Here is a 23,761-nt window from a genome sequence, read left to right on the forward strand (position 1 = left end):
CATTTTACTATTTTGGCCCAAGTTAGAAGCACAGCCAATATTGTAAGATGTCGATAGCCCATATCTCGGAAACTATAAAAGATAATGCAATCTGGCAATCGGCAACGTAATTAGCATGCCGAATATTACTTGGAATGTGAATTGGAACGAAATCGCTAATTCATAAGAACATTTTACAATTTTGACCCAAGTTAGAAACAGACTCTAAGGTGTAAAATTTCGATTGCCCATATCTCGGATACTATAAGAGATATTGCAATTCGGCAGTCGGCAACGTAATTAGCATGCCGAATATTACTTGGAATGTGAATTTGTACGAAATCGCTAATTCATAAGACCATTTTACAATTCTGGCACAAGTTAGAAGCAGAGCCAATATTGTAAGCTGTTGATAGCCCGTATCTCAGAAAGTATAAAAGATAATGCAATATGGCAATCGGCAACGTAATTAGCATGCCGAATATTACTCGGAATGTGAATTGGAGCAAAATCGCTAATTCATAAGACCATTTTACAATTTTGACCCAAGTTAGAAACTGACTCTAAGGTGTAAAATTTCGATTGCCCATATCTCGGAAACTATAAGAGATAATGCAATTTGGCAATCGGCAACGTAATTAGCATGCCGAATATTACTTGGAATGTGAATTGGAGCAAAATCGATAATTCATAAGACCATTTTACAATTTTGACCCAAGTTAGAAACAGACACTAAGGTGTAAAATTTCGATTGCGCATATCTCAGAAACTATAAGAGGTAATGCAATTTGGCAATCGACAACGTAATTAGCATGCCAAATATTACTCGGAACGTGAATTGGATCAAAATCGCTAATTCATAAGTCCATTTTACAATTTTGGCCCAAGTTAGAAGAACAGCCAATATTGTAAGATGTCGATAGTCCATATCTCGGAAACTATATGAGATAATGCAATTTGGCAATCGGCAACGTAATTAGCATGCCGAATATTACTTGGAATGTGAATTGGAACGAAATCGCTAATTCATAAGACCATTTTACAATTCTGGCCCAAGTTAGAAGCAGAGCCAATATTGTAAGATGTCTATAGTCCATATCTCCGAAACTATAAGAGATAATGCAACTTGGCAATCGGCAATGTAATTAGCATGCCGAATATTACTTGGAATGTGAATTGGAGCGAAATCGCTAATTCATAAGACCATTTTACCATTCTGGCACAAGTTAGAAGCAGAGCCAATATTGTAAGATGTCGATAGCCCATATCTCGGAAACTACAAAAGATAATGCAATTTGGCAATCGGCAACGTAATTAGCATGCCAAATATTACTCGGAACGTGAATTGGAGCAAAATCGCTAATTCATATGTCCATTTTACAATTTTGGCCCAAGTTAGAAGCACAGCCAATATTGTAAGATGTCGATAGTCCATATCTCGGAAACTATATGAGATAATGCAATTTGGCAATCGGCAACGTAATTAGCATGCCGAATATTACTTGGAATGTGAATTGGAACGAAATCGCTAATTCATAAGACCATTTTACAATTCTGGCCCAAGTTAGAAGCAGAGCCAATATTGTAAGATGTCTATAGTCCATATCTCCGAAACTATAAGAGATAATGCAACTTGGCAATCGGCAATGTAATTAGCATGCCGAATATTACTTGGAATGTGAATTGGAACGAAATCGCTAATTCATAAGAACATTTTACAATTTTGACCCAAGTTAGAAACAGACTCTAAGGTGTAAAATTTCGATTGCCCATATCTCGGATACTATAAGAGATATTGCAATTTGGCAGTCGGCGACGTAATTAGCATGCCGAATATTACTTGGAATGTGAATTTGTACGAAATCGCTAATTCATAAGACCATTTTACAATTCTGGCACAAGTTAGAAGCAGAGCCAATATTGTAAGCTGTCGATAGCCCGTATCTCAGAAAGTATAAAAGATAATGCAATATGGCAATCGGCAACGTAATTAGCATGCCGAATATTACTCGGAATGTGAATTGGAGCAAAATCGCTAATTCATAAGACCATTTTACAATTTTGACCCAAGTTAGAAACTGACTCTAAGGTGTAAAATTTCGATTGCCCATATCTCGGAAACTATAAGAGATAATGCAATTTGGCAATCGGCAACGTAATTAGCATGCCGAATATTACTTGGAATGTGAATTGGAGCAAAATCGATAATTCATAAGACCATTTTACAATTTTGACCCAAGTTAGAAACAGACACTAAGGTGTAAAATTTCGATTGCGCATATCTCAGAAACTATAAGAGGTAATGCAATTTGGCAATCGGCAACGTAATTAGCATGCCAAATATTACTCGGAACGTGAATTGGAGCAAAATCGCTAATTCATAAGTCCATTTTACAATTTTGGCCCAAGTTAGAAGCACAGCCAATATTGTAAGATGTCGATAGTCCATATCTCGGAAACTATATGAGATAATGCAATTTGGCAATCGGCAACGTAATTAGCATGCCGAATATTACTTGGAATGTGAATTGGAACGAAATCGCTAATTCATAAAACCATTTTACAATTTTGGCCCAAGTTAGAAGCAGAGCCAATATTGTAAGATGTCGATAGTCCATATCTTGGAAACTATAGGAGATAATGCAATTTGGCAATCGGCAATGTAATTAGCATGCCGAATATTACTTGGAATGTGAATTGGAACGAAATCGCTAATTCATAAGACCATTTTACAATGTTGGCCCAAGTTAGAAACACAGCCAATATTGTAAGATGCCGATAATCCATATCTCGTAAACTATATGAGATAATGCAATTTGGCGATCGGCAATGTAATTAGCATGCCGAATATTACTCGGAATGTGAATTGGAGCAAAATCGCTAATTCATAAGACCATTTTACAATTTTGACCCAAGTTAGAAACAGACACTAAGGTGTAAAATTTCGATTGCCCATATCTCGGAAACTATAAGAGATAATGCAATTTGGCAATCGGCAACGTAATTAGCATGCCGAATATTACTTGGAATGTGAATTGGAACGAAATCACTAATTCATAAGACCATTTAACACTTTTGACCCCAGTTAGAAACAGACACTAAGGTGTAAAATTTTGATTGCCCATATCTCGGAAACTATAAGAGATAATGCAATTTGGCAATCGGCAACGTAATTAGCATGCCGAATATTACTTGGAATGTGAATTGGAACGAAATTGCTAATTCATAAGGCCATTTTACAATTTTGGTCCAAGATAGAAGCAGAGCCAATATTGTAAGATGTCGATAGTACATATCTCGGAAACTAAACGAGATAATGCGAGTTGGCCATCGGCAACGTAATTAGCATGCCAAATATTACTTGGAATGTGAATTGGACCGAAATCGCTAATCCAAAAGACCATTTTACAATTCTGGCCCAAGTTAGAAGAAGAGCCAATATTGTAAGATGTCGATAGTCCATATCTCGGAAACTATAAGGGATAATACAATTTGGCAATCGGCAACGTAATTAGCATGCCGAATATTACTTGGAATGTGAATTGGAACGAAATCGCTAATTCATAAGACCATTTTACAATTCTGGCACAAGTTAGAAGCAGAGCCAATATTGTAAGATGTCGATAGCCCATATCTCGGAAACTATAAAAGATAATGCAATTTGGCAATCGGCAACGTAATTAGCAATGCCGAATATTACTTTGAATGTGAATTGGAACGAAATCGCTAATTCATAAGACCATTTTACTATTTTGGCCCAAGTTAGAAGCACAGCCAATATTGTAAGATGTCGATAGTCCATATCTCGGAAACTATAAAAGATAATGAAATTTGGCAAACGGCAACTTAATTAGCATGCCAAATATTACTCGGAATGTGAATTGAAGCAAAATCGCTAATTCATAAGTCCATTTTACAATTTTGGCCCAAGTTAGAAGCACAGCCAATATTGTAAGATGTCGATAGTCCATATCTCGGAAACTATATGAGATAATGCAATTTGGCAATCGGCAACGTAATTAGCATGCCGAATATTACTTGGAATGTGAATTGGAACGAAATCGCTAATTCATAAGACCATTTTACAATTCTGGCCCAAGTTAGAAGCAGAGCCATTATTGTAAGATGTCTATAGTCCATATCTCCGAAACTATAAGAGATAATGCAACTTGACAATCGGCAATGTAATTAGCATGCCGAATATTACTCGGAACGTGAATTGGAGCAAAATCGCTAATTCATAAGTCCATTTTACAATTTTGGCCCAAGTTAGAAGCACAGCCAATATTGTAAGATGTCGATAGTCCATATCTCGGAAACTATATGAGATAATGCAATTTGGCAATCGGCAACGTAATTAGCATGCCGAATATTACTTGGAATGTGAATTGGAACGAAATCGCTAATTCATAAGAACATTTTACAATTTTGACCCAAGTTAGAAACAGACTCTAAGGTGTAAAATTTCGATTGCCCATATCTCGGATACTATAAGAGATATTGCAATTTGGCAGTCGGCAACGTAATTAGCATGCCGAATATTACTTGGAATGTGAATTTGTACGAAATCGCTAATTCATAAGACCATGTTACAATTCTGGCACAAGTTAGAAGCAGAGCCAATATTGTAAGCTGTCGATAGCCCGTATCTCAGAAAATATAAAAGATAATGCAATATGGCAATCGGCAACGTAATTAGCATGCCGAATATTACTCGGAATGTGAATTGGAGCAAAATCGCTAATTCATAAGACCATTTTACAATTTTGACCCAAGTTAGAAACTGACTCTAAGGTGTAAAATTTCGATTGCCCATATCTCGGAAACTATAAGAGATAATGCAATTTGGCAATCGGCAACGTAATTAGCATGCCGAATATTACTTGGAATGTGAATTGGAGCAAAATCGATAATTCATAAGACCATTTTACAATTTTGACCCAAGTTAGAAACAGACACTAAGGTGTAAAATTTCGATTGCGCATATCTCAGAAACTATAAGAGGTAATGCAATTTGGCAATCGGCAACGTAATTAGCATGCCAAATATTACTCGGAACGTGAATTGGAGCAAAATCGTTAATTCATAAGTCCATTTTACAATTTTGGCTCAAGTTAGAAGCACAGCCAATATTGTAAGATGTCGATAGTCCATATCTCGGAAACTATATGAGATAATGCAATTTGGCAATCGGCAACGTAATTAGCATGCCGAATATTACTTGGAATGTGAATTGGAACGAAATCGCTAATTCATAAGACCATTTTACAATTCTGGCCCAAGTTAGAAGCAGAGCCAATATTGTAAGATGTCTATAGTCCATATCTCCGAAACTATAAGAGATAATGCAACTTGGCAATCGGCAATCTAATTAGCATGCCGAATATTACTTGGAATGTGAATTGGAACGAAATCGCTAATTCATAAGACCATTTTACAATGTTGGCCCAAGTTAGAAACACAGCCAATATTGTAAGATGCCGATAATCCATATCTCGTAAACTATATGAGATAATGCAATTTGGCGATCGGCAATGTAATTAGCATGCCGAATATTACTCGGAATGTGAATTGGAGCAAAATCGCTAATTCATAAGACCATTTTACAATTTTGACCCAAGTTAGAAACAGACACTAAGGTGTAAAATTTCGATTGCCCATATCTCGGAAACTATAAGAGATAATGCAATTTGGCAATCGGCAACGTAATTAGCATGCCGAATATTACTTGGAATGTGAATTGGAACGAAATCACTAATTCATAAGACCATTTAACACTTTTGACCCCAGTTAGAAACAGACACTAAGGTGTAAAATTTTGATTGCCCATATCTCGGAAACTATAAGAGATAATGCAATTTGGCAATCGGCAACGTAATTAGCATGCCGAATATTACTTGGAATGTGAATTGGAACGAAATTGCTAATTCATAAGGCCATTTTACAATTTTGGTCCAAGATAGAAGCAGAGCCAATATTGTAAGATGTCGATAGTACATATCTCGGAAACTAAACGAGATAATGCGAGTTGGCCATCGGCAACGTAATTAGCATGCCAAATATTACTTGGAATGTGAATTGGACCGAAATCGCTAATCCAAAAGACCATTTTACAATTCTGGCCCAAGTTAGAAGAAGAGCCAATATTGTAAGATGTCGATAGTCCATATCTCGGAAACTATAAGGGATAATACAATTTGGCAATCGGCAACGTAATTAGCATGCCGAATATTACTTGGAATGTGAATTGGAACGAAATCGCTAATTCATAAGACCATTTTACAATTCTGGCACAAGTTAGAAGCAGAGCCAATATTGTAAGATGTCGATAGCCCATATCTCGGAAACTATAAAAGATAATGCAATTTGGCAATCGGCAACGTAATTAGCAATGCCGAATATTACTTTGAATGTGAATTGGAACGAAATCGCTAATTCATAAGACCATTTTACTATTTTGGCCCAAGTTAGAAGCACAGCCAATGTTGTAAGATGTCGATAGTCCATATCTCGGAAACTATAAAAGATAATGAAATTTGGCAAACGGCAACTTAATTAGCATGCCAAATATTACTCGGAATGTGAATTGAAGCAAAATCGCTAATTCATAAGTCCATTTTACAATTTTGGCCCAAGTTAGAAGCACAGCCAATATTGTAAGATGTCGATAGTCCATATCTCGGAAACTATATGAGATAATGCAATTTGGCAATCGGCAACGTAATTAGCATGCCGAATATTACTTGGAATGTGAATTGGAACGAAATCGCTAATTCATAAGACCATTTTACAATTCTGGCCCAAGTTAGAAGCAGAGCCATTATTGTAAGATATCTATAGTCCATATCTCCGAAACTATAAGAGATAATGCAACTTGACAATCGGCAATGTAATTAGCATGCCGAATATTACTCGGAACGTGAATTGGAGCAAAATCGCTAATTCATAAGTCCATTTTACAATTTTGGCCCAAGTTAGAAGCACAGCCAATATTGTAAGATGTCGATAGTCCATATCTCGGAAACTATATGAGATAATGCAATTTGGCAATCGGCAACGTAATTAGCATGCCGAATATTACTTGGAATGTGAATTGGAACGAAATCGCTAATTCATAAGAACATTTTACAATTTTGACCCAAGTTAGAAACAGACTCTAAGGTGTAAAATTTCGATTGCCCATATCTCGGATACTATAAGAGATATTGCAATTTGGCAGTCGGCAACGTAATTAGCATGCCGAATATTACTTGGAATGTGAATTTGTACGAAATCGCTAATTCATAAGACCATGTTACAATTCTGGCACAAGTTAGAAGCAGAGCCAATATTGTAAGCTGTCGATAGCCCGTATCTCAGAAAGTATAAAAGATAATGCAATATGGCAATCGGCAACGTAATTAGCATGCCGAATATTACTCGGAATGTGAATTGGAGCAAAATCGCTAATTCATAAGACCATTTTACAATTTTGACCCAAGTTAGAAACTGACTCTAAGGTGTAAAATTTCGATTGCCCATATCTCGGAAACTATAAGAGATAATGCAATTTGGCAATCGGCAACGTAATTAGCATGCCGAATATTACTTGGAATGTGAATTGGAGCAAAATCGATAATTCATAAGACCATTTTACAATTTTGACCCAAGTTAGAAACAGACACTAAGGTGTAAAATTTCGATTGCGCATATCTCAGAAACTATAAGAGGTAATGCAATTTGGCAATCGGCAACGTAATTAGCATGCCAAATATTACTCGGAACGTGAATTGGAGCAAAATCGTTAATTCATAAGTCCATTTTACAATTTTGGCCCAAGTTAGAAGCACAGCCAATATTGTAAGATGTCGATAGTCCATATCTCGGAAACTATATGAGATAATGCAATTTGGCAATCGGCAACGTAATTAGCATGCCGAATATTACTTGGAATGTGAATTGGAACGAAATCGCTAATTCATAAGACCATTTTACAATTCTGGCCCAAGTTAGAAGCAGAGCCAATATTGTAAGATGTCTATAGTCCATATCTCCGAAACTATAAGAGATAATGCAACTTGGCAATCGGCAATGTAATTAGCATGCCGAATATTACTTGGAATGTGAATTGGAACGAAATCGCTAATTCATAAGACCCTTTTACAATTCTGGCACAAGTTAGAAGCAGAGCCAATATTGTAAGATGTCGATAGCCCATATCTCGGAAACTACAAAAGATAATGCAATTTGGCAATCGGCAACGTAATTAGCATGCCAAATATTACTCGGAACGTGAATTGGAGCAAAATCGCTAATTCATAAGTCCATTTTACAATTTTGGCCCAAGTTAGAAGCACAGCCAATATTGTAAGATGTCGATAGTCCATATCTCGGAAACTATATGAGATAATGCAATTTGGCAATCGGCAACGTAATTAGCATGCCGAATATTACTTGGAATGTGAATTGGAACGAAATCGCTAATTCATAAAACCATTTTACAATTTTGGCCCAAGTTAGAAGCAGAGCCAATATTGTAAGATGTCGATAGTCCATATCTTGGAAACTATAGGAGATAATGCAATTTGGCAATCGGCAATGTAATTAGCATGCCGAATATTACTTGGAATGTGAATTGGAACGAAATCGCTAATTCATAAGACCATTTTACAATGTTGGCCCAAGTTAGAAACACAGCCAATATTGTAAGATGCCGATAATCCATATCTCGTAAACTATATGAGATAATGCAATTTGGCGATCGGCAATGTAATTAGCATGCCGAATATTAGTCGGATTGTGAATTGGAGCAAAATCGCTAATTCATAAGACCATTTTACAATTTTGACCCAAGTTAGAAACAGACACTAAGGTGTAAAATTTCGATTGCCCATATCTCGGAAACTATAAGAGATAATGCAATTTGGCAATCGGCAACGTAATTAGCATGCCGAATATTACTTGGAATGTGAATTGGAACGAAATCACTAATTCATAAGACCATTTAACACTTTTGACCCCAGTTAGAAACAGACACTAAGGTGTAAAATTTCGATTGCCCATATCTCGGAAACTATAAGAGATAATGCAATTTGGCAATCGGCAACGTAATTAGCATGCCGAATATTACTTGGAATGTGAATTGGAACGAAATTGCTAATTCATAAGGCCATTTTACAATTTTGGTCCAAGATAGAAGCAGAGCCAATATTGTAAGATGTCGATAGTACATATCTCGGAAACTAAACGAGATAATGCGAGTTGGCCATCGGCAACGTAATTAGCATGCCAAATATTACTTGGAATGTGAATTGGACCGAAATCGCTAATCCAAAAGACCATTTTACAATTCTGGCCCAAGTTAGAAGAAGAGCCAATATTGTAAGATGTCGATAGTCCATATCTCGGAAGCTATAAGGGATAATACAATTTGGCAATCGGCAACGTAATTAGCATGCCGAATATTACTTGGAAAGTGAATTGGAACGAAATCGCTAATTCATAAGACCATTTTACAATTCTGGCACAAATTAGAAGCAGAGCCAATATTGTAAGATGTCGATAGCCCATATCTCGGAAACTATAAAAGATAATGCAATTTGGCAATCGGCAACGTAATTAGCAATGCCGAATATTACTGTGAATGTGAATTGGAACGAAATCGCTAATTCATAAGACCATTTTACTATTTTGGCCCAAGTTAGAAGCACAGCCAATATTGTAAGATGTCGATAGTCCATATCTCGGAAACTATAAAAGATAATGAAATTTGGCAATCGGCAACGTAATTAGCATGCCAAATATTACTCGGAATGTGAATTGAAGCAAAATCGCTAATTCATAAGTCCATTTTACAATTTTGGCCCAAGTTAGAAGCACAGCCAATATTGTAAGATGTCGATAGTCCATATCTCGGAAACTATATGAGATAATGCAATTTGGCAATCGGTAACGTAATTAGCATGCCGAATATTACTTGGAATGTGAATTGGAACGAAATCGCTAATTCATAAGACCATTTTACAATTCTGGCCCAAGTTAGAAGCAGAGCCATTATTGTAAGATGTCGATAGTCCATATCTCGGAAACTATATGAGATAATGCAATTTGGCAATCGGCAACGTAATTAGCATGCCGAATATTACTCGGAACGTGAATTGGAGCAAAATCGCTAATTCATAAGTCCATTTTACAATTTTGGCCCAAGTTAGAAGCACAGCCAATATTGTAAGATGTCGATAGTCCATATCTCGGAAACTATATGAGATAATGCAATTTGGCAATCGGCAACGTAATTAGCATGCCGAATATTACTTGGAATGTGAATTGGTACGAAATCGCTAATTCATAAGACCATTTTACAATTCTGGCACAAGTTAGAAGCAGAGCCAATATTGTAAGCTGTCGATAGCCCATATCTCCGAAACTATAAAAGATAATGCAATATGGCAATCAGCAACGTAATTAGCATGCCGAATATTACTCGGAATGTGAATTGGAGCAAAATCGCTAATTCATAAGACCATTTTACAATTTTGACCCAAGTTAGAAACGGACCCTAAGGTGTAAAATTTCGATTGCCCATATCTCGGATACTATAAGAGATAATGCAATTTGGCAGTCGGCAACGTAATTAGCATGCCGAATATTACTTGGAATGTGAATTGGAACGAAATCGCTAATTCATAAGACCATTTTACAATTCTGGCCCAAGTTAGAAGCAGAGCCATTATTGTAAGATGTCTATAGTCCATATCTCCGAAACTATAAGAGATAATGCAATATGGCAATCGGCAACGTAATTAGCATGCCGAATATTACTCGGAATGTGAATTGGAGCAAAATCGCTAATTCATAAGACCATTTTACAATTTTGACCCAAGTTAGAAACTGACTCTAAGGTGTAAAATTTCGATTGCCCATATCTCGGAAACTATAAGAGATAATGCAATTTGGCAATCGGCAACGTAATTAGCATGCCGAATATTACTTGGAATGTGAATTGGAGCAAAATCGATAATTCATAAGACCATTTTACAATTTTGACCCAAGTTAGAAACAGACACTAAGGTGTAAAATTTCGATTGCGCATATCTCAGAAACTATAAGAGGTAATGCAATTTGGCAATCGGCAACGTAATTAGCATGCCAAATATTACTCGGAACGTGAATTGGAGCAAAATCGCTAATTCATAAGACCATTTTACAATTCTGGCACAAGTTAGAAGCAGAGCCAATATTGTAAGCTGTCGATAGCCCATATCTCCGAAACTATAAAAGATAATGCAATATGGCAATCGGCAACGTAATTAGCATGCCGAATATTACTCGGAATGTGAATTGGAGCAAAATCGCTAATTCATAAGACCATTTTACAATTTTGTCCCAAGTTAGAAACTGACTCTAAGGTGTAAAATTTCGATTGCCCATATCTCGGAAGCTATAAGAGATAATGCAATTTGGCAATCGGCAACGTAATTAGCATGCCGAATATTACTTGGAATGTGAATTGGAGCAAAATCGATAATTCATAAGACCATTTTACAATTTTGACCCAAGTTAGAAACAGACACTAAGGTGTAAAATTTCGATTGCGCATATCTCAGAAACTATAAGAGGTAATACAATTTGGCAATCGGCAACGTAATTAGCATGCCGAATATTACTTGGAATGTGAATTGGAACGAAATCGCTAATTCATAAGACCATTTTACAATTCTGGCACAAGTTAGAAGCAGAGCCAATATTGTAAGATGTCGATAGCCCATATCTCGGAAACTACAAAAGATAATGCAATTTGGCAATCGGCAACGTAATTAGCATGCCAAATATTACTCGGAACGTGAATTGGAGCAAAATCGCTAATTCATAAGTCCATTTTACAATTTTGGCCCAAGTTAGAAGCACAGCCAATATTGTAAGATGTCGATAGTCCATATCTCGGAAACTACAAAAGATAATGCAATTTGGCAATCGGCAATGTAATTAGCATGCCAAATATTACTCGGAACGTGAATTGGAGCAAAATCGCTAATTCATAAGTCCATTTTACAATTTTGGCCCAAGTTAGAAGCACAGCCAATATTGTAAGATGTCGATAGTCCATATCTCGGAAACTATAAAAGATAATGAAATTTGGCAATCGGCAACGTAATTAGCATGCCAAATATTACTCGGAATGTGAATTGAAGCAAAATCGCTAATTCATAAGTCCATTTTACAATTTTGGCCCAAGTTAGAAGCACAGCCAATATTGTAAGATGTCGATAGTCCATATCTCGGAAACTATATGAGATAATGCAATTTGGCAATCGGCAACGTAATTAGCATGCCGAATATTACTTGGAATGTGAATTGGAACGAAATCGCTAATTCATAAGACCATTTTACAATTCTGGCCCAAGTTAGAAGCAGAGCCATTATTGTAAGATGTCTATAGTCCATATCTCCGAAACTATAAGAGATAATGCAACTTGACAATCGGCAATGTAATTAGCATGCCGAATATTACTCGGAACGTGAATTGGAGCAAAATCGCTAATTCATAAGTCCATTTTACAATTTTGGCCCAAGTTAGAAGCACAGCCAATATTGTAAGATGTCGATAGTCCATATCTCGGAAACTATATGAGATAATGCAATCTGGCAATCGGCAACGTAATTAGCATGCCGAATATTACTTGGAATGGGAATTGGAACGAAATCGCTAATTCATAAGAACATTTTACAATTTTGACCCAAGTTAGAAACAGACTCTAAGGTGTAAAATTTCGATTGCCCATATCTCGGATACTATAAGAGATATTGCAATTCGGCAGTCGGCAACGTAATTAGCATGCCGAATATTACTTGGAATGTGAATTTGTACGAAATCGCTAATTCATAAGACCATTTTACAATTCTGGCACAAGTTAGAAGCAGAGCCAATATTGTAAGCTGTCGATAGCCCGTATCTCAGAAAGTATAAAAGATAATGCAATATGGCAATCGGCAACGTAATTAGCATGCCGAATATTACTCGGAATGTGAATTGGAGCAAAATCGATAATTCATAAGACCATTTTACAATTTTGACCCAAGTTAGAAACAGACACTAAGGTGTAAAATTTCGATTGCGCATATCTCAGAAACTATAGGAGGTAATGCAATTTGGCAATCGACAACGTAATTAGCATGCCAAATATTACTCGGAACGTGAATTGGATCAAAATCGCTAATTCATAAGTCCATTTTACAATTTTGGCCCAAGTTAGAAGAACAGCCAATATTGTAAGATGTCGATAGTCCATATCTCGGAAACTATATGAGATAATGCAATTTGGCAATCGGCAACGTAATTAGCATGCCGAATATTACTTGGAATGTGAATTGGAACGAAATCGCTAATTCATAAGACCATTTTACAATTCTGGCCCAAGTTAGAAGCAGAGCCAATATTGTAAGATGTCTATAGTCCATATCTCCGAAACTATAAGAGATAATGCAACTTGGCAATCGGCAATGTAATTAGCATGCCGAATATTACTTGGAATGTGAATTGGAACGAAATCGCTAATTCATAAGACCATTTTACCATTCTGGCACAAGTTAGAAGCAGAGCCAATATTGTAAGATGTCGATAGCCCATATCTCGGAAACTACAAAAGATAATGCAATTTGGCAATCGGCAACGTAATTAGCATGCCAAATATTACTCGGAACGTGAATTGGAGCAAAATCGCTAATTCATAAGTCCATTTTACAATTTTGGCCCAAGTTAGAAGCACAGCCAATATTGTAAGATGTCGATAGTCCATATCTCGGAAACTATATGAGATAATGCAATTTGGCAATCGGCAACGTAATTAGCATGCCGAATATTACTTGGAATGTGAATTGGAACGAAATCGCTAATTCATAAGACCATTTTACAATTCTGGCCCAAGTTAGAAGCAGAGCCAATATTGTAAGATGTCTATAGTCCATATCTCCGAAACTATAAGAGATAATGCAACTTGGCAATCGGCAATGTAATTAGCATGCCGAATATTACTTGGAATGTGAATTGGAACGAAATCGCTAATTCATAAGAACATTTTACAATTTTGACCCAAGTTAGAAACAGACTCTAAGGTGTAAAATTTCGATTGCCCATATCTCGGATACTATAAGAGATATTGCAATTTGGCAGTCGGCAACGTAATTAGCATGCCGAATATTACTTGGAATGTGAATTTGTACGAAATCGCTAATTCATAAGACCATTTTACAATTCTGGCACAAGTTAGAAGCAGAGCCAATATTGTAAGCTGTCGATAGCCCGTATCTCAGAAAGTATAAAAGATAATGCAATATGGCAATCGGCAACGTAATTAGCATGCCGAATATTACTCGGAATGTGAATTGGAGCAAAATCGCTAATTCATAAGACCATTTTACAATTTTGACCCAAGTTAGAAACTGACTCTAAGGTGTAAAATTTCGATTGCCCATATCTCGGAAACTATAAGAGATAATGCAATTTGGCAATCGGCAACGTAATTAGCATGCCGAATATTACTTGGAATGTGAATTGGAGCAAAATCGATAATTCATAAGACCATTTTACAATTTTGACCCAAGTTAGAAACAGACACTAAGGTGTAAAATTTCGATTGCGCATATCTCAGAAACTATAAGAGGTAATGCAATTTGGCAATCGGCAACGTAATTAGCATGCCAAATATTACTCGGAACGTGAATTGGAGCAAAATCGCTAATTCATAAGTCCATTTTACAATTTTGGCCCAAGTTAGAAGCACAGCCAATATTGTAAGATGTCGATAGTCCATATCTCGGAAACTATATGAGATAATGCAATTTGGCAATCGGCAACGTAATTAGCATGCCGAATATTACTTGGAATGTGAATTGGAACGAAATCGCTAATTCATAAAACCATTTTACAATTTTGGCCCAAGTTAGAAGCAGAGCCAATATTGTAAGATGTCGATAGTCCATATCTTGGAAACTATAGGAGATAATGCAATTTGGCAATCGGCAATGTAATTAGCATGCCGAATATTACTTGGAATGTGAATTGGAACGAAATCGCTAATTCATAAGACCATTTTACAATGTTGGCCCAAGTTAGAAACACAGCCAATATTGTAAGATGCCGATAATCCATATCTCGTAAACTATATGAGATAATGCAATTTGGCGATCGGCAATGTAATTAGCATGCCGAATATTACTCGGAATGTGAATTGGAGCAAAATCGCTAATTCATAAGACCATTTTACAATTTTGACCCAAGTTAGAAACAGACACTAAGGTGTAAAATTTCGATTGCCCATATCTCGGAAACTATAAGAGATAATGCAGTTTGGCAATCGGCAATGTAATTAGCATGCCGAATATTACTTGGAATGTGAATTGGAACGAAATCACTAATTCATAAGACCATTTAACACTTTTGACCCCAGTTAGAAACAGACACTAAGGTGTAAAATTTTGATTGCCCATATCTCGGAAACTATAAGAGATAATGCAATTTGGCAATCGGCAACGTAATTAGCATGCCGAATATTACTTGGAATGTGAATTGGAACGAAATTGCTAATTCATAAGGCCATTTTACAATTTTGGTCCAAGATAGAAGCAGAGCCAATATTGTAAGATGTCGATAGTACATATCTCGGAAACTAAACGAGATAATGCGAGTTGGCCATCGGCAACGTAATTAGCATGCCAAATATTACTTGGAATGTGAATTGGACCGAAATCGCTAATCCAAAAGACCATTTTACAATTCTGGCCCAAGTTAGAAGAAGAGCCAATATTGTAAGATGTCGATAGTCCATATCTCGGAAACTATAAGGGATAATACAATTTGGCAATCGGCAACGTAATTAGCATGCCGAATATTACTTGGAATGTGAATTGGAACGAAATCGCTAATTCATAAGACCATTTTACAATTCTGGCACAAGTTAGAAGCAGAGCCAATATTGTAAGATGTCGATAGCCCATATCTCGGAAACTATAAAAGATAATGCAATTTGGCAATCGGCAACGTAATTAGCAATGCCGAATATTACTTTGAATGTGAATTGGAACGAAATCGCTAATTCATAAGACCATTTTACTATTTTGGCCCAAGTTAGAAGCACAGCCAATATTGTAAGATGTCGATAGTCCATATCTCGGAAACTATAAAAGATAATGAAATTTGGCAAACGGCAACTTAATTAGCATGCCAAATATTACTCGGAATGTGAATTGAAGCAAAATCGCTAATTCATAAGTCCATTTTACAATTTTGGCCCAAGTTAGAAGCACAGCCAATATTGTAAGATGTCGATAGTCCATATCTCGGAAACTATATGAGATAATGCAATTTGGCAATCGGCAACGTAATTAGCATGCCGAATATTACTTGGAATGTGAATTGGAACGAAATCGCTAATTCATAAGACCATTTTACAATTCTGGCCCAAGTTAGAAGCACAGCCAATATTGTAAGATGTCGATAGTCCATATCTCGGAAACTATATGAGATAATGCAATTTGGCAATCGGCAACGTAATTAGCATGTCGAATATTACTTGGAATGTGAATTGGAACGAAATCGCTAATTCATAAGAACATTTTACAATTTTGACCCAAGTTAGAAACAGACTCTAAGGTGTAAAATTTCGATTGCCCATATCTCGGATACTATAAGAGATATTGCAATTTGGCAGTCGGCAACGTAATTAGCATGCCGAATATTACTTGGAATGTGAATTTGTACGAAATCGCTAATTCATAAGACCATGTTACAATTCTGGCACAAGTTAGAAGCAGAGCCAATATTGTAAGCTGTCGATAGCCCGTAACTCAGAAAGTATAAAAGATAATGCAATATGGCAATCGGCAACGTAATTAGCATGCCGAATATTACTCGGAATGTGAATTGGAGCAAAATCGCTAATTCATAAGACCATTTTACAATTTTGACCCAAGTTAGAAACTGACTCTAAGGTGTAAAATTTCGATTGCCCATATCTCGGAAACTATAAGAGATAATGCAATTTGGCAATCGGCAACGTAATTAGCATGCCGAATATTACTTGGAATGTGAATTGGAGCAAAATCGATAATTCATAAGACCATTTTACAATTTTGACCCAAGTTAGAAACAGACACTAAGGTGTAAAATTTCGATTGCGCATATCTCAGAAACTATAAGAGGTAATGCAATTTGGCAATCGGCAACGTAATTAGCATGCCAAATATTACTCGGAACGTGAATTGGAGCAAAATCGCTAATTCATAAGTCCATTTTACAATTTTGGCCCAAGTTAGAAGCACAGCCAATATTGTAAGATGTCGATAGTCCATATCTCGGAAACTATATGAGATAATGCAATTTGGCAATCGGCAACGTAATTAGCATGCCGAATATTACTTGGAATGTGAATTGGAACGAAATCGCTAATTCATAAGACCATTTTACAATTCTGGCCCAAGTTAGAAGCAGAGCCAATATTGTAAGATGTCGATAGTACATATCTCGGAAACTAAACGAGATAATGCGAGTTGGCCATCGGCAACGTAATTAGCATGCCAAATATTACTTGGAATGTGAATTGGACCGAAATCGCTAATCCAAAAGACCATTTTACAATTCTGGCCCAAGTTAGAAGAAGAGCCAATATTGTAAGATGCCGATAATCCATATCTCGTAAACTATATGAGATAATGCAATTTGGCGATCGGCAATGTAATTAGCATGCCGAATATTAGTCGGATTGTGAATTGGAGCAAAATCGCTAATTCATAAGACCATTTTACAATTTTGACCCAAGTTAGAAACAGACACTAAGGTGTAAAATTTCGATTGCCCATATCTCGGAAACTATAAGAGATAATGCAATTTGGCAATCGGCAACGTAATTAGCATGCCGAATATTACTTGGAATGTGAATTGGACCGAAATCGCTAATCCAAAAGACCATTTTACAATTCTGGCCCAAGTTAGAAGAAGAGCCAATATTGTAAGATGTCGATAGTCCATATCTCGGAAACTATAAGGGATAATACAATTTGGCAATCGGCAACGTAATTAGCATGCCGAATATTACTTGGAATGTGAATTGGAACGAAATCGCTAATTCATAAGACCATTTTACAAATCTGGCACAAGTTAGAAGCAGAGCCAATATTGTAAGATGTCGATAGCCCATATCTCGGAAACTATAAAAGATAATGCAATTTGGTAATCGGCAACGTAATTAGCAATGCCGAATATTACTTTGAATGTGAATTGGAACGAAATCGCTAATTCATAAGACCATTTTACTATTTTGGCCCAAGTTAGAAGCACAGCCAATATTGTAAGATGTCGATAGTCCATATCTCGGAAACTATAAAAGATAATGAAATTTGGCAATCGGCAACGTAATTAGCATGCCAAATATTACTCGGAATGTGAATTGAAGCAAAATCGCTAATTCATAAGTCCATTTTACAATTTTGGCCCAAGTTAGAAGCACAGCCAATATTGTAAGATGTCGATAGTCCATATCTCGGAAACTATATGAGATAATGCAATTTGGCAATCGGCAACGTAATTAGCATGCCGAATATTACTTGGAATGTGAATTGGAACGAAATCGCTAATTCATAAGACCATTTTACAATTCTGGCCCAAGTTAGAAGCAGAGCCATTATTGTAAGATGTCGATAGTCCATATCTCGGAAACTATATGAGATAATGCAATTTGGCAATCGGCAACGTAATTAGCATGCCGAATATTACTCGGAACGTGAATTGGAGCAAAATCGCTAATTCATAAGTCCATTTTACAATTTTGGCCCAAGTTAGAAGCACAGCCAATATTGTAAGATGTCGATAGTCCATATCTCGGAAACTATATGAGATAATGCAATTTGGCAATCGGCAACGTAATTAGCATGCCGAATATTACTTGGAATGTGAATTGGTACGAAATCGCTAATTCATAAGACCATTTTACATTTCTGGCACAAGTTAGAAGCAGAGCCAATATTGTAAGCTGTCGATAGCCCATATCTCCGAAACTATAAAAGATAATGCAATATGGCAATCGGCAACGTAATTAGCATGCCGAATATTACTCGGAATGTGAATTGGAGCAAAATCGCTAATTCATAAGACCATTTTACAATTTTGACCCAAGTTAGAAACGGACCCTAAGGTGTAAAATTTCGATTGCCCATATCTCGGATACTATAAGAGATAATGCAATTTGGCAGTCGGCAACGTAATTAGCATGCCGAATATTACTTGGAATGTGAATTGGAACGAAATCGCTAATTCATAAGACCATTTTACAATTCTGGCCCAAGTTAGAAGCAGAGCCATTATTGTAAGATGTCTATAGTCCATATCTCCGAAACTATAAGAGATAATGCAACTTGACAATCGGCAATGTAATTAGCATGCCGAATATTACTCGGAACGTGAATTGGAGCAAAATCGCTAATTCATAAGTCCATTTTACAATTTTGGCCCAAGTTAGAAGCACAGCCAATATTGTAAGATGTCGATAGTCCATATCTCGGAAACTATATGAGATAATGCAATTTGGCAATCGGCAACGTAATTAGCATGCCGAATATTACTTGGAATGTGAATTGGAACGAAATCGCTAATTCATAAGAACATTTTACAATTTTGACCCAAGTTAGAAACAGACTCTAAGGTGTAAAATTTCGATTGCCCATATCTCGGATACTATAAGAGATATTGCAATTTGGCAGTCGGCAACGTAATTAGCATGCCGAATATTACTTGGAATGTGAATTTGTACGAAATCGCTAATTCATAAGACCATGTAACAATTCTGGCACAAGTTAGAAGCAGAGCCAATATTGTAAGCTGTCGATAGCCCGTATCTCAGAAAGTATAAAAGATAATGCAATATGGCAATCGGCAACGTAATTAGCATGCCGAATATTACTCGGAATGTGAATTGGAGCAAAATCGCTAATTCATAAGACCATTTTACAATTTTGACCCAAGTTAGAAACTGACTCTAAGGTGTAAAATTTCGATTGCCCATATCTCGGAAACTATAAGAGATAATGCAATTTGGCAATCGGCAACGTAATTAGCATGCCGAATATTACTTAGAATGTGAATTGGAGCAAAATCGATAATTCATAAGACCATTTTACAATTTTGACCCAAGTTAGAAACAGACACTAAGGTGTAAAATTTCGATTGCGCATATCTCAGAAACTATAAGAGGTAATGCAATTTGGCAATCGGCAACGTAATTAGCATGCCAAATATTACTCGGAACGTGAATTGGAGCAAAATCGCTAATTCATAAGTCCATTTTACAATTTTGGCCCAAGTTAGAAGCACAGCCAATATTGTAAGATGTCGATAGTCCATATCTCGGAAACTATATGAGATAATGCAATTTGGCAATCGGCAACGTAATTAGCATGCCGAATATTACTTGGAATGTGAATTGGAACGAAATCGCTAATCCATAAGACCATTTTACAATTCTGGCCCAAGTTAGAAGCAGAGCCAATATTGTAAGATGTCTATAGTCCATATCTCCGAAACTATAAGAGATAATGCAACTTGGCAATCGGCAATGTAATTAGCATGCCGAATATTACTTGGAATGTGAATTGGAACGAAATCGCTAATTCATAAGACCATTTTACAATTCTGGCACAAGTTAGAAGCAGAGCCAATATTGTAAGATGTCGATAGCCCATATCTCGGAAACTACAAAAGATAATGCAATTTGGCAATCGGCAACGTAATTAGCATTCCAAATATTACTCGGAACGTGAATTGGAGCAAAATCGCTAATTCATAAGTCCATTTTACAATTTTGGCCCAAGTTAGAAGCACAGCCAATATTGTAAGATGTCGATAGTCCATATCTCGGAAACTATATGAGATAATGCAATTTGGCAATCGGCAACGTAATTAGCATGCCGAATATTACTTGGAATGTGAATTGGAACGAAATCGCTAATTCATAAAACCATTTTACAATTTTGGCCCAAGTTAGAAGCAGAGCCAATATTGTAAGATGTCGATAGTCCATATCTTGGAAACTATAGGAGATAATGCAATTAGGCAATCGGCAATGTAATTAGCATGCCGAATATTACTTGGAATGTGAATTGGAACGAAATCGCTAATTCATAAGACCATTTTACAATGTTGGCCCAAGTTAGAAACACAGCCAATATTGTAAGATGCCGATAATCCATATCTCGTAAACTATATGAGATAATGCAATTTGGCGATCGGCAATGTAATTAGCATGCCGAATATTAGTCGGAATGTGAATTGGAGCAAAATCGCTAATTCATAAGACCATTTTACAATTTTGACCCAAGTTAGAAACAGACACTAAGGTGTAAAATTTCGATTGCCCATATCTCGGAAACTATAAGAGATAATGCAATTTGGCAATCGGCAACGTAATTAGCATGCCGAATATTACTTGGAATGTGAATTGGAACGAAATCACTAATTCATAAGACCATTTAACACTTTTGACCCCAGTTAGAAACAGACACTAAGGTGTAAAATTTCGATTGCCCATATCTCGGAAACTATAAGAGATAATGCAATTTGGCAATCGGCAACGTAATTAGCATGCCGAATATTACTTGGAATGTGAATTGGAACGAAATTGCTAATTCATAAGGCCATTTTACAATTTTGGTCCAAGATAGAAGCAGAGCCAATATTGTAAGATGTCGATAGTACATATCTCGGAAACTAAACGAGATAATGCGAGTTGGCCATCGGTAACGTAATTAGCATGCCAAATATTACTTGGAATGTGAATTGGACCGAAATCGCTAATCCAAAAGACCATTTTACAATTCTGGCCCAAGTTAGAAGAAGAGCCAATATTGTAAGATGTCGATAGTCCATATCTCGGAAACTATAAGGGATAATACAATTTGGCAATCGGCAACGTAATTAGCAATGCCGAATATTACTTGGAATGTGAATTGGAACGAAATCGCTAATTCATAAGACCATTTTACAATTCTGGCACAAGTTAGAAGCAGAGCCAATATTGTAAGATGTCGATAGCCCATATCTCGGAAACTATAAAATATAATGCAATTTGGCAATCGGCAACGTAATTAGCAATGCCGAATATTACTTTGAATGTGAATTGGAACGAAATCGCTAATTCATAAGACCATTTTACTATTTTGGCCCAAGTTAGAAGCACAGCCAATATTGTAAGATGTCGATAGTCCATATCTCGGAAACTATAAAAGATAATGAAATTTGGCAATCGGCAACGTAATTAGCATGCCAAATATTACTCGGAATGTGAATTGAAGCAAAATCGCTAATTCATAAGTCCATTTTACAATTTTGGCCCAAGTTAGAAGCACAGCCAATATTGTAAGATGTCGATAGTCCATATCTCGGAAACTATATGAGATAATGCAATTTGGCAATCGGCAACGTAATTAGCATGCCGAATATTACTTGGAATGTGAATTGGAACGAAATCGCTAATTCATAAGACCATTTTACAATTCTGGCCCAAGTTAGAAGCAGAGCCATTATTGTAAGATGTCGATAGTCCATATCTCGGAAACTATATGAGATAATGCAATTTGGCAATGGGCAACGTAATTAGCATGCCGAATATTACTCGGAACGTGAATTGGAGCAAAATCGCTAATTCATAAGTCCATTTTACAATTTTGGCCCAAGTTAGAAGCACAGCCAATATTGTAAGATGTCGATAGTCCATATCTCGGAAACTATATGAGATAATGCAATTTGGCAATCGGCAACGTAATTAGCATGCCGAATATTACTTGGAATGTGAATTCGTACGAAATCGCTAATTCATAAGACCATTTTACAATTCTGGCACAAGTTAGAAGCAGAGCCAATATTGTAAGCTGTCGATAGCCCATATCTCCGAAACTATAAAAGATAATGCAATATGGCAATCGGCAACGTAATTAGCATGCCGAATATTACTCGGAATGTGAATTGGAGCAAAATCGCTAATTCATAAGACCATTTTACAATTTTGACCCAAGTTAGAAACGGACCCTAAGGTGTAAAATTTCGATTGCCCATATCTCGGATACTATAAGAGATAATGCAATTTGGCAGTCGGCAACGTAATTAGCATGCCGAATATTACTTGGAATGTGAATTGGTACGAAATCGCTAATTCATAAGACCATTTTACAATTCTGGCACAAGTTAGAAGCAGAGCCAATATTGTAAGCTGTCGATAGCCCATATCTCCGAAACTATAAAAGATAATGCAATATGGCAATCGGCAACGTAATTAGCATGCCGAATATTACTCGGAATGTGAATTGGAGCAAAATCGCTAATTCATAAGACCATTTTACAATTTTGACCTAAGTTAGAAACGGACCCTAAGGTGTAAAATTTCGATTGCGCATATCTCAGAAACTATAAGAGATAATGCAATTTGGCAATCGCCAATGTAATTAGCATGCCGAATATTACTTGGAATGTGAATTGGAACGAAATCACTAATTCATAAGACCATTTTACAATTTTGGCCCAAGTTAGAAGCAGAGCCAATATTGTAAGATGTCGATAGTCCATATTTCGGAAACTATAAGAGATAATGCAATTTGGCAACAGGCAACGTAATTAGCATGCCGAATATTTCTTTGAATGTGAATTGGAACGAAATCGCTAATTCATAAGAGCATTTTACAATTTTGGCCCAAATTAGAAGCAGAGCCAATATTGTAAGATGTCGATAGACCATATCTTGGAAACTATAGGAGGTAATGCAATTTG

This window comes from Rhynchophorus ferrugineus, unplaced genomic scaffold, assembly GCF_030347505.1.
Source record: "Rhynchophorus ferrugineus isolate W39M unplaced genomic scaffold, kcgeb_rfMv2 rfM7, whole genome shotgun sequence".
In the NCBI taxonomy this organism is placed as follows: Eukaryota; Metazoa; Arthropoda; class Insecta; order Coleoptera; family Curculionidae; genus Rhynchophorus; species Rhynchophorus ferrugineus.